This window comes from Ursus americanus, chromosome 6, assembly GCF_024610735.1.
Source record: "Ursus americanus isolate L20-20 chromosome 6, mUrsAme1.1.p, whole genome shotgun sequence".
Classification (NCBI taxonomy): Eukaryota; Metazoa; Chordata; class Mammalia; order Carnivora; family Ursidae; genus Ursus; species Ursus americanus.
In genome coordinates, this window is record NC_142132.1 from 20,137,147 (window position 1) to 20,149,351 (window position 12,205).

A 12,205-nucleotide genomic window follows, 5' to 3' on the forward strand; every position below is an offset into this window, starting at 1 on the left:
TAGCTGCTTACTACCAGGAAATCATTTAGCCTCTCAGTCTTTTCACCTGCGAATGAGGATTATTATGGTAAAATTGGCTTGTTTGGACCCATTAAGTGAAATAATTCACTTCATGGGGTATGCCAGCAAATGTTCAACAACCAGCTTTTGGGGTGGAGTGGGGACAAGGTCAGCATTTGCTGATTTCTATGTGTGAGTGCTCCCACCTGGACCATTTCAAGTTGGAAAGATGTGCTCACAATAGCTTACCAGCCCCAGCGCACACCACTGATGGAGATCACTTCGCACAGTGCCTGGGATATTGAAGGGCTCGATTATTATAGTTAGTTATTAAAAATTTTATCATTACTGAAATTCACTGAATACAATTTGTTCTCTCTCCCCCCATGATACTCTTTCTCCAAAATATCACAAAAGAAGAAAAATTACAAATTTGGGAAATTATAATGGCAATTAGAAAATAAAACAAAGCCAAACAAAAAGTCTCCTTAAAATCTCTTGTTTAGAAGGAAAAGCCAGGAACTAGAAGACCTTTAACTCCTACTCTGCCACTGTGGTTCATTTGGCTTGGGCAAGCCACTGTAACTTCTCTTAGGCTCAGTTCTTCTCTTGTAAAACAGGTGAAATAATTTGTGCTTTGCCTGCTTTACCAGAAAGTTTGAGCATTAAAATCTACAACTTATAAGAACATTCCTTATAAACTTAACAAGTATGGTTTTATATTCAGAATCATTGATTCAGCAATCTAATTCATGGGATTTATCCTAAGGAAATAATTATAAAGAAGTAAGGAGTCTTTTAAAAATTGGAAACAAAATGTGCATTAATCTGTTTTAGGTAATTTATCTTAGGTAAATGCAATTGAATGTTACATTAGTGTCAATGAATATTATGCTAATGTATATGAATATTATGCTAATGTCATTTTAATGTTAATAAAAGATAACTTTGCTATAGAAAAATATTTTCTCCATGAATGTAAAAATGGTATTTTTCTAAGAGAAAAATTTTATGATAGATTATATGGCAAAAAGTCATAGAGCTGTACTATAATACAAACATAATAATGGTACATTTGGGAAAAAATGGGAAAGGAATGCAAAAAAGGACAAAACTGTGGTGTTACAGTCATGGATTTTATGTTATAAAAGGAGTAAAAATCAAAATTTAAAAACCCATTATGAAAATAGTTACAGGGTAATAAGGTATTAATGGAAATCCAGTAAGTAGGAAGACATCAGCCCAGAGAGTCATCTCTTTCAAAATGACCCTCCATATTTTCTCCTATATCAGACCTAGCTTTTGACTAGTTACTCCAACAAAGGTGATTTTTCTGAGGCTTGAGAGAAAATGGAAAGAGTAGCAAATTCTTAAAACTAGAAATATATTTGAAATTTGAGCTGGTGAGAGCCTTCTCTTTCAGGTAAAACACATATCAAAACTCCCATGTCTGCTCTTTCATGCATGGGGTCAACCCTACACTTGTAAAAAGAATGGTACATATGAGACTTCGTAGGTAATTTTTCTTAGGTACATGCAGATCTTGCCTCCTATCCTGGTTTAATGGCTCTGTACTCAGATGACCTGAGTTTTCAATTGGTTTACTTTAAGCTGTGACTTTGGAGCCTTAGTATTCCTTGACCTACATTTTCTGGCCTGACTTCTTACAACCATATGCTTCTGTGCAACACCGTGGATCTCCAAATCCCATGCGCACCTTATGGCACATACTTCAAAGCTATCTGGGTGCCTTTTAACTAATGATGACTCAGGATAAGAACCAAATCTCTATTTTCTTATTGGTCTGAATTGCCATTACCTTTATGGGGAACTGAAGGCCAGTCTGATCCAAGCTGGACTGAAGCTTGGAATGTGCGATAAAATGAAGAGCATTTTATTGGCAACATGGGACAGTGACAACAGCTGTCTTCTGTGGTTATCAATAGGCTTTAACTCAAGTTTGCAAACTCAAAATCATACAAGGGCAGGCAGATGGCACAGAAGGTGGTGAAGTTGCTGAATTCTGTTACTATCTAGAATAACACCTCTTTAGCTGCACGGCGCTTTAAAATATGGTGTGAACGAAATACGTTAACCCACATAGCACGTCTGCCGGCTGCTAGTCTGCTCTAACTCTGCCTGCTGCCCAGCACTGATGAAAGAGTAGCAAGGCTGTTCATGTGGTGGTGCAGCATGTCCAGTTGAGAGAGGACACAGCCCCCCTGGCTGATCTCCTTTGCTTTGTCTCTCTCCCCTTGTGACAGCTGGCCCCACACGTTCCTCTGTTCTGCTTCTAAAACCAATCTGGGCTTGAGCCAGAAAGGATGTAAATTGTTCCTTGCTACTTTGATACAGTAATAAATACCCTCTGGTTTCCCACATTGTTCCCAGTGTGTCCATTCCTCCTTCAAAGTCTGTTCAACTTCTAGGTTCATGCACCCAAGCACCTGGGCTATACAGAATGCATTCCAATCCTCCCAGTTTCTAGAACATGACTCCAACGTTAGTTCTTTCAGAAATGGAAGCCAGGTCCTGCCTTCACAATTGATACCTCCCTGTATGAAATGAAATGCCCTAGGGCAAACATGACTCTTTTAAATGCAGAGCTGATGGGCTCACAGTTTGCTTACAGAAAAGGTTTTCTGTGGCTTAGACTCAGATGATCAAATGGTCTTTGGATTTCATTAAAAACTGTGGTGAGTCTACTAGTACACAATTCTGTTTTAAGTACACTTGTCAGAGCTGAAGATGATTTTGAACTTCCTTTCTGTCAATAAATTGATTAAAAATAGTTGTTAGAGTTGTGATGTACTCCCTACTTTATGCCCAATTTGTGCTGGGTGTTGTGAGGATTTAGAGGAGGAGTAAACCACAGTCTCTATCCTCAAATAATTTATACTCCAGTGTGGACACACATACACACAACTTCACACCAGGAAAAGAGAGTACACAATAAAGTCAGTACATAAATGATTATTAACATCTATTGTGCTTCTATTGGGCTGTGCCATTTACATAAGTGATGTAGCCTCACCACAACCCTGAAAGTTGTCAATTCCCCTTTGCCATTCGACATACCATAAACTGAGGTGCTGAGACCTCAGTCTAAGTTCACACAGTCAGCAGAATACCAGACCTAAGCGTGTCTGATTCCAGAGTTGGTGCTCTTTCCTGTGAATGAGCTTGTGTATTTAAATCTTGTGACACACTTAAAAAAATACATCTGCCTGGCCCATGCCATTAGAGATTCTGTTCATTTGAGGTCTGAGTATTGGCATATTCAAAGAATCCCAGGTGATTCTAATGCATCAGGAAGGTGAAGAACCAACGTGCCAAATCCTGCTGCCATTCTGCAGGCCAGTGCTGAAAAAAAAAGTGTACTTGGGAGAGAGAGTTCAGTTTGTAAAGATTTAGAACAGGTGAGCTGGGATGAGACAATTTGCCCCTAAAGCACACATCCTTACAGGTGACACATATTGCTCCAGGGTTGCAACCATGAGTACCCGACTTCATTAAGTTCTGGTCTGTGAAGGAAAGATAAAAGGAGGAAGTTTGTAACATGTGCATATTGCTTATGAGTGATTACACTGCATCTTGCTATTTTTATGTCATTTGAGTATCACAACGGCCTGGGGCATGATGCCAGGTAATTTATTTACCAATGAGAAAACTGAGACCCAGAGTGACTAAACGAGTTACTGAACATCACTGGGCTAGCTAGTGACTCCATACAGTGCTCATGTCATCGCATCACCTAGACTCAATGTCTCCCACAGTACTGGAACTTCATGGCACCGCTACAAATTGGATGGTGAGATCAATAATGGAGGAAGTTGCTAATTGAATGGGGTGAAGGGTACAACTATGTTAAAAGCCATCACCACTCTAGGAAGCACTCTTTAAGTTCCTATGACAGACATAGCTCAGCCTATATTATCATAATCATTCTTCTAAATAAATTATTTAGATTAGGGCATGCATGCTCATGAGCTTGTGAAATGCAGATAAACATATTTTGTTTCCCAAGCCGCTAGCTTAGGGCATTAGTATGCATCTCTCCCTGCTCCCCCATTTCCCCTGAATATAATGACTTGAAACACTTTAAACCACGACTGGGGGAAGGCACAGGGGTGCCCACTCAAGCACAGGCAAACCATCGAATTAGTAGCTTTCAGCAAAACTATCCTATTTGGCCTGTGCTTCTAGAAAACAAGTTGTAATAGAATAATTAAGTTGGGGAGGCAGCTACATGAAGCTTCTACAACAGAGTGAGGAGCTGAAATGCCAGATGGTGCTATCAATGCACGGCAGATGTTTGCCAGGGAGCCGGGATCATGGTTTTAATTTCTGGAGTAAAATGACTTTCTAAAACAGAGAAGAGTCCAGTGTTATGAGTCCCCTTTGTGGAATCTCTGCACACTGTGGAGCTCTCTGGAATGGGAACCCTCACTCATTCTGTGCAAAGTGGCAGAGAGCAGCCAGTGCATTCATCTTTTTGGCCCATGGTGGGTCATTTTACTTTTCTAGAAGATTTAAGGGAAATGGGGACTTCTGGTCCTAGGATACTCAAGACATCTGTGGACTGGTAACTGGAGAATAAGGAAGAAGACAAAGTTTCTAAATGCTTAAGATGTATCATCTATTAAATAAAATGATGATGTTAAGGACAACTATAAAAGATATAAATCATCTAATATGAAACAGTAAGAATTACACACACATTTAATGTTTCAAAAATGTGCCTATTGCAAATATTATCTGAAAAATTATTATCATTAATATCAAATTACAGGTGAAGACACAGGGTTCCCATCTTGCATGTGGAAAAATGCTGGAAGAAATATAATTAAAACACCGAATCTCTCCCAACCCAGACATCCTCTCAACAAATGTAAGTAGAGAAAGGAAAGAATTTTCTTACTGAATAAGCATTAAGCCAGAGTGTGATGTACATTGCAAGCGAATCCTAGTCTTCAGTGAAGACTGACAAACATGAGAGGCTGGCACCTCTGATCTTGGTACAGCCATCATATTCACCAAATAGAAATAAATCAATACAGGGTCCTGGGCCTGTGTTTAGTCAGGATTTGATGGACATTTGTCCTTGTCCCTCCCTAGGGATCTGAGTCTTCAGGAGAAGATAATTCTCCCAACTCCTCTATCCAGGCGTTTCTCTCTTCCTCCCTCCCAGCCTTTACCTATTTGCCTAGGCTCAGACTGAAAGGGCCAGGACATCCTTGTCTTTCCAGATGTGGTAGTCCTTAATCAACTGACAGACATCACGTTGGTAAATATTAAATAGCCTGAAAATAAATATTAGCAAGGAGAATGGGAAGTGGGTTCCATCATACATGCCTAAACTTAATCCAAATTTGAAAATCAGTTTCTCTTTCATTCATATCTTTTGACCTTTATTGGAAAGGTACATTGAAATATGTGCATTTAATTTCTGATTTTGGAGTGCCATAATTTTGTCTTGCCTAGGCTGGGATGAGACATGGATATTGTGGATATCCAATGGTTCTCAGGAAATGCCTGTGATGATGCCAGTGTTACAGTGATTATCACATGTGGATTTCTAATTATCAAAGATTAGGACTTCAGAAATTACACACAGCATTCATAATGGTTATGCATGGTAGCCTATTAGCTGAGAAATGCAAGAAATATTACTTACATTCAGTTAATGCAACAAAATTTAGCCCCAACTATCATCCAGCTGAATTAGTTAGAAATTCAATTTCAGTCATTATGGGGCTCCTTCCACCTGTAGAACTATTCTAGCATCTCAGGGTGTAGGTAATGCCCAGAAAAGGGAGGCATAACTCCTCCTTTCCTGACGCTGCAGCTGCTGACATTCTCATTGTCCATGGCTCTTCATATTGATTCCTTCTGTGGAATGAGAGACTCTGGGGTGAGGCTGTCCCTGGTGCAGGTGGTCTCATCCTCATATATGTTCTTCTCTAGAACATGCCTAGGAGCTATCTCAGAACCCCTCCCCTCACCTGCTCAGGGATGTAGTTCTCTCTCTCCTCCTGCAGCATGGGGACATTGTTTTCTCCTCTTCAGAAAAGCCCATCCTTGCATCCTTCTCTTTTTCAAGCCACTCTCCACCCTCCCATAAAACCCTTCATCTTTAATAGACTTGGATTTTCATTAAGAAAAATGGGGGGCTAGAGGGATGGGCAAAGTCTTCCTACCTTCCATTCTGCCATGGGCTTCCCAGAGTGAGACAGAATGAGTATATGTGCATATGCATTTACCATAGATGGCTCTGAAATCACTTCGTATTTTTGCAGCGCTTTAGATCACAATCATGAGCCCAAATGGACATAGACGGTGGAGTGACTCAACTTGTTAAAAATTTTGGGGTGGCCAGTATTTATGAAATTATCTAAGTTTATCTTTCAAGAAGTTTCCGTAAAGTTATTATTTTGTGGAGATACCAGAGTTATTCACCTTTATAGATCTATATATAGATGTATTTATAACTTTATTTTGGCAGTATATAAAATTAATGATTCTGAGCAGGTAAGCCATTTAAATTAGGTCATATAGGAGCTCTCTGTTTAAAGTCTAAGTGCTGTTCAGAAGAAACACACACACACACACACACACACACACACACACAGCTGGTTATCTTTTCACTTAAGTGCGGACCATCTTAGGTAAAATAACACTCAGTGTCAGTTTGGTTCATACTTGATCAGAATAAAGAATTGAAATACAATATAATAAGCGAAACTAATGCAGTATATTAGCTACAGGACTTTCGTTCACAAGTGACAAAAACACAACTCAATTTTTTATAGGAAAAATGAATTTATTAGATCAACCTCAAAATTTCATAACAGATAGATCTAGGGGCTCAATTTACATTCGTCAAAACTACAGAATTAAATCTCCTTCCCCACCTCCTCTGGCCCAATGGTTCCATTCTCTGACAAACTCTCTTCATGTCAAAGAGTAAGATCCTGGCTTACATTACTTCTTGTGATCTTATAAAGAAAGAAACTCTGCCTCACCCAGCATCCAAATTCAATCTCTAAAAATGGCCTCTGATTGGCTTTTGTAGTTTGGCCTTCCTATTCTTCTGGTGGAGAAAGCAGAGAGCCCAATGTGGGGCTTGATCCCAGGACCCTGGGATCATTACCTGAGCCAATGGCAGGTGCTTAACCGACTGAGCCCCTCCAGGTACCCCTAACACCAATCCTTTTCAAACTCTTCCAGAAAATTGAAGAGGAGGGAACATTCCCAAACTTACTTCATATGGCCAGCATTAGCCTTATACTAAAGCCAGAAAGTGACTCTACAAGAAAAGAAAATTACAGGCCAATATTTCTGACGAATATAGATGCAAAATTCTCAACAAATACTGGCAAACTGAATTCAACAGCACATTAAAAGGATCATGCACCATTATCAGGTGGGATTTATCTCTGGGATACAAGGATGCTTCAACATACACAATCAGCGAATGTGATAGATCACGTTAATAGAATGAAAGGTAAAAATCATATTATCATCTGAATAAATGTAGAAAAAGCATTTGACAAAATTCAATATTCATTCAAGATAAAAACTTCTAACAAATTGGGTATAGAAGAAATGTACCTCAACATAATAAGGCTATGTATGACAAGCCCACAGCTAACATCATACTTATGATGCAAGGAGAAAGGTTGAAAGCTTTTCCTTTAAGACCGGGAACAAGACAAGGGTACCCACTCTTCTCATTCTTATTCGACATATTACTAACAATCCTGGCCAGAATAATAAGGCAAGGAAAGGAAATAAAAGGCATCCAGGTAAGAAAGGAAAAGTAAAACTATGTTTGTTTGCAGATGATATGATCTTATATGTAGAAAATCCTAAAGAATCTACCAAAAAACCATTATAACTAATACATGAATTCAGTAAATGTGCAGGATACGAACCAGAGCTGGGGAGATTGTGGAGAAAAGGGAACTGTAAGTAGGAATGTAAACTGGTGATGCCCTCATGGAAGAGAGTATGGAGGTTGCCCCAAAATTAAAAATCCAGGCAGCATTTGCTCAGTGTCTACGATAGTACAGTTCGGTACTGGATGTTTTGCAGGATGAAAAATAATAGGTGTTATGTCCTTCGTTTGTATCATTGCCATTAACATCATCAGAACAGTTAGCATTAATTGAGGGCTTGGTATGTGCCAGCCACAGTGTTAAGCACCTTACATGTATTTCCTCATTTAATCCTTATCACAACTCTACAAGGTAGTATAATCAGGACTCCTCCAATTACAGACATGAGGAGCTCAGTTCAAGCTAACCCAAGCATAACAGCAGTGGTAGCAACAAAAGCAACAGCCTCTCAAAGTGTTGGGAGGGTGGGTGGGTGTATCTGGATCAGAAATGAATACTTCTAGGCCAAGTTTACTTTCCCTTCTTTGTCTCTTTTTGCTTGGGCTCCAGGTTCCCCTTCACAAATGTGCTTCCTCCTTACGGCAGAAAAGATGGATGCCAGCAGCCATCAATTAAACCTGTGGCTTCTGCTTGATCTGGGAGATGAAGGAAGAACACTGATTGACCTGGCTTGGGTCACATGTCTGTCCTTTAACCATAACCAGTTCCAGAGCTGGGGAGATGAAGTGCTCTTGTTGGCCAGTCCTGGGTCACAAAATTGGGGTCTAGGGAACCAGGTCTCATGATTAGTAGCCTCACCAGAACAGCACTGTGTGGTGGGAGGGGCAAACAAACATTGCATGCCAGCACGGGTCAGTCTTATTATTTAATCCTTTTACAATGAAGATACTGAAGCTTAGAGAGATTGTCCATTTTTAAGGAACAGTACAGGATTTTTTCTAGTTTTGACATGTTGAAAACTCATGCTCTTAACTACTGTGCCATATGGCCTCTCTAGTTCTTATCTTGGCGATATTTACTACAGTTTGCCATGACTATTTTTATTATACACAAGTCTAGATAATTAATATAGGATAATATATGCAGATATAGGAGAATCAGACTCTTTCTCTCAATTCTGTAAGTATACAAAGTAGGGACATTAGAAGGCATAAAATGAATTCTGCAAGTGTTTATGAAGGAAAAAAATTGTAAGTAGATTTGAAGAAGGGTATATGATTGGCTAATAGAAAGGAGGTGGGAATACTGCTTTGCTTGATTATGTTTAAGAGTGAAATATTTTTTTCGGTTCTAGTTAGAATTGTTTCTAGCCAAAATATTGAGTAACATAGAGTTAAAGAATCGTAGGTCTAGCCCAGGGTCAGCTGCTGACTTGGATGTGACATTGAGTGCATCATTCACATTCTGGTCTCAGTTTCTTCATCGACAAAATATGGGCACTAACATCTGCTCCACCGTTTCGTAGAGTTCTCATGATACTTGAACAGAAGAGAAAATGCCAAAGTGTTCCGAAGAGCTAAAAACACTATCTAAATGGAAGTTTGCATCAACAGTTCTTACTATGTGCTTCTTCCTGGGCATAAAATGGGCAGTTTTTCTTCTGACAGCCTTTCTGAAATTAGAGGAAAAGTGAGGCCATATCCCAATGACAGTTTTATAAACAGGTTGCCGAAGAGGCAAAATTTACAGCAGATAATTTATCCCTCCATTTCTCTTCTGTCCCCAAATAATGTTTTTAAAATTTGACAAAGCTTTCTTTGCTAACCAGTCCTCTGTAGCAAGACTATTGTAGAGTAGGTAAGTAAGTGACTAAGTAAATAAGTAAATACATTCTGGGCCCAACAAAAAGTTTTTTTCTTGCAATCAGATGAAAAGTACTTTCCTATGTTTTCACGTGTTTGGTAAGCAGAAGTGTCTTATTGGATGCCTCCTTCTTGGTAATATTTTGAAGTCTCATGCATCTCTCCTAAATCCTTTCTTCTGCAAGCTGAGCAGAAATTCCTCCCTGAACACAGTTCCTATCATCCTCAGAAGTCTCTTACTAATAACTTCAGATGAGAATGAACCATAAATGTGAACTAGTCATCCCGCATTTTGTGAGTAATTGAATCAAAGAACAAACCCCAAATATGGCAGGTTAAAGCAATGAATTTCATGCTGCGTCTCATTTATTTTAACAGGTTCAGTTTTACATGTTCATGTAGATAAATAAATTTGCAGGCAGAATGTTGGCCATGAGGAAAGACGAAAGTTGTACCACAAGCTCCAGAGCCAGGATTCAAGCCCAGGCACCTCTGTGGTCACACTGTGCACTTGTCCACTTGGCTACCCCCAGCTGGTTCACATGCTCTGCAAGCACTAAGTTACAGGACGGGTTTGTGGATTTAACAGCATTGACTTCTGATGTCAGTGGTCCAGGGCACAACCTGGGAAACACTGCAGTAAATATTTAGTGGTCCTCGCTTTTCCCACTAAACTTCCATCTCTGGCCCAGATATTTGCACTGAGCTCTGGATCCTTATACCTTACAACTATTACGCATATTTCAAAAGCACTTCCTCATGTCTCAGAGCTCATAAAACTCTCCTTATGATTCTCCTTGTCTCAGAGAACCTTCTATACAATTAGGCAAGTCTGAAAACTCAGGAATCACCCCCAGATCTCCCTTTCCCTCCTCACTCACCGTCACCCTGCAATGAGTAAGTAATGCCTGTGACTCTTACCTACGAAATCTCTCACAAAACCATGAACCAGGTGCATTCTCTTTCCCTGGCCACCCTCAGCCCCCAATGTATGCTACCGGCATCTCCCAGAACCACGACATTTATTCCTCCAGTCGCTCCTCACACTGCAGTGAGTGTGAGGAAAACACAATGAAGGCTCAGTTTCTTGGCATTTGCTGTTAAATCCTTCCTGAGCCACGCTGCCTGCCTCCTGGGCCTCAGCTCAGACCACTCCCTCCCTCTCCTTAAGCTCCAGCCCGAGGCCTTGCCCTTAGTTCCTTCCTGCCCCATGTTCCTTTGGCTTCACACTCCATACACCGCATGCTGGTCCCTCTGCCTCCTCCACCTGGTTTAGAAAGCTGCTCAATCTCCAAGGCTTGGTTGTCCCATCTGTTGGAAGGGAATTAAAATGCCATAGATCAGCATTGTTAAAAATGTGAAATAAAATAAATACATAATGTTTCTGGCACAGAATAGATATTCAATAATCTGCTTCCCTAAATATATCCTAGAATTTTAAATGTTTTCCAGTAATCTTCATATAAGGATAAATTCACATGCACACATTCTCCAATTGTGATTTATAAGACTTCAAAGTAGGAAAGAACCTTTAAAGCTTTGTTTATTTCATTTTAGAAATTTATTAAATCATAATGCCTCTTGCAGTGGAGCATTTGTGCTGTGGTTTTTAATTGCTGTCAAGTTAATAATATCCCTGAGAGTGTGGAGTCTTTGTTAAATGTAGGTGTTAGACAGCTATAATTTTCAAAATTACAGCTTTGTTCTACAACCCATTTAAATGGAAAAAATAATTAATGAAATGTATACACTTTTAGAGGCAATAACACGAGAAAGGATTTCAAATAAATGAGCAAGTAAAGAAAATAAATTAGCATCTAATTTGTAATTAGAGATTTCAATGCTTAATAATTTGAAAATGAGTTGAATCTGTAGGGTAATATATAAGGTAGTTAAAGGGGTAACATTCCCATTGATATTAAAATGACTGTAGTTAACAATACTATCAAGTTGGGGGGGAGGGTTGAATAAGCAGAGTACAGAAGATTTTTAGGATAGTGAAACTACTCTGTATGATACTGAAGTGATCCATACATGTCATTACACATTGGTCCAAACCTATAGAATGTACAGCACCAAGAGTGAGCTGTAAGGTAAACTGTGGACTTGAGGTGACTAGGGTGTGTCAGGGTAGGTTCGATTGTAACAAATGTAGCACTCTGGTGGGGGATGTTGATATTAGGCCATGCTTTGGTGGGAACAGAGGGTACATGGGAATTATCTGTACCTTCCATTCAATTTTGTGGTGAACCTAAGACTGTTCTAAAAAATAAAGTCTATTAAAAAAGCTATCAAGAAAACTGAATTACTGAAATAACAAATGTATAATTATATAAGGAACATCAATGACAAGATAGACTCAACTTGTTATGGCCAGAAAGGGGGCTTTTAAAGTACATACATGTGAAATGTGGCCATGCAGCGAGATGCCGTAGAAAACAAACAAAATCATAAGCTAAGAACAAATTTATTTATACTAAGTTAAAGTTATTAGAAATTTCC

General features: G+C 39.3%; 1 long non-coding RNA gene across 2 annotated transcripts in view; it reads left to right on the plus strand.

The window, feature by feature from the left end:
* LOC148109766 (uncharacterized) overlaps positions 1-12,205 on the plus strand; it is a 111,423-nt gene extending 99,218 nt beyond the window's left edge. Inside the window, exons 4-5 of one of the 2 annotated variants that reach the window (XR_015724733.1) lie at positions 4,793-4,891; positions 8,451-12,205. This is a non-coding gene — a long non-coding RNA (uncharacterized LOC148109766). Of the gene's footprint in view, positions 1-4,792; positions 4,892-7,230; positions 7,409-8,450 lie in introns of those variants that run through there. The other variant, XR_015724734.1, reaches the window with a different exon arrangement.